Source organism: Cystoisospora suis (genome assembly GCF_002600585.1).
Source record: "Cystoisospora suis strain Wien I chromosome Unknown contig_1097, whole genome shotgun sequence".
Classification (NCBI taxonomy): Eukaryota; Apicomplexa; class Conoidasida; order Eucoccidiorida; family Sarcocystidae; genus Cystoisospora; species Cystoisospora suis.
The window spans coordinates 1-646 of NW_027153898.1; positions in this window are offsets into that span (position 1 = coordinate 1).

Below are 646 nucleotides of genomic sequence, written 5' to 3' on the forward strand. Positions count from 1 at the left end.
GAGGGTATTACAGTAGCTGGGTTGCGTTATGTAGGGGCGATGTGAAGCCCTAGTGCGGGGCGTAGGCAAGTTGTTCTCGCGCTTTGTATTTACCCTTGGTTGTATGTGTTTAAGTCTCAGGTCACCTTGTTCGTACCATCGCAGTGTGATGAAAAGGCTCTCCCATGTTGTGAAAGCGAGGCAGTTTCACTGGAGTGGAGTGTGTGATGATGCGAGGGTTCTATTTAGTATGTCTTCAGGCAGGATCCGGCGCGCCGTAGGAAACTACATGTGGAGGTCGTACTTTTTGAGGTCGCGTCTCGCTTTATGTCTCTTCTTCTCAAACTCGTTCTGACTTCTCTTGCTTCTCCTACTTTCCATTCGTTCTTTTCCTCGACTTCGTGGTTGTAGGAAAGCGTAGACGGACTCTTTCTGCTGTTTCCCCCACTAAGGAGTGACAGGGCGAGCAAGTTGGGGCGGGGCGGGATGACAGGTTGCGAGCAGTGGGTAGTCTCTGTGAACGTTTTGGCAACTTTACTTGGCCATTCTGTATTGTGCTCATATATTTTTCCTGTTGGTGAAGGGATACAGGGCTGGAACTCGATAAGGATGGATTCATCGCTGTGGACCATACACTCCGGTCTGTGAATACTCCGAGTATTTTTGC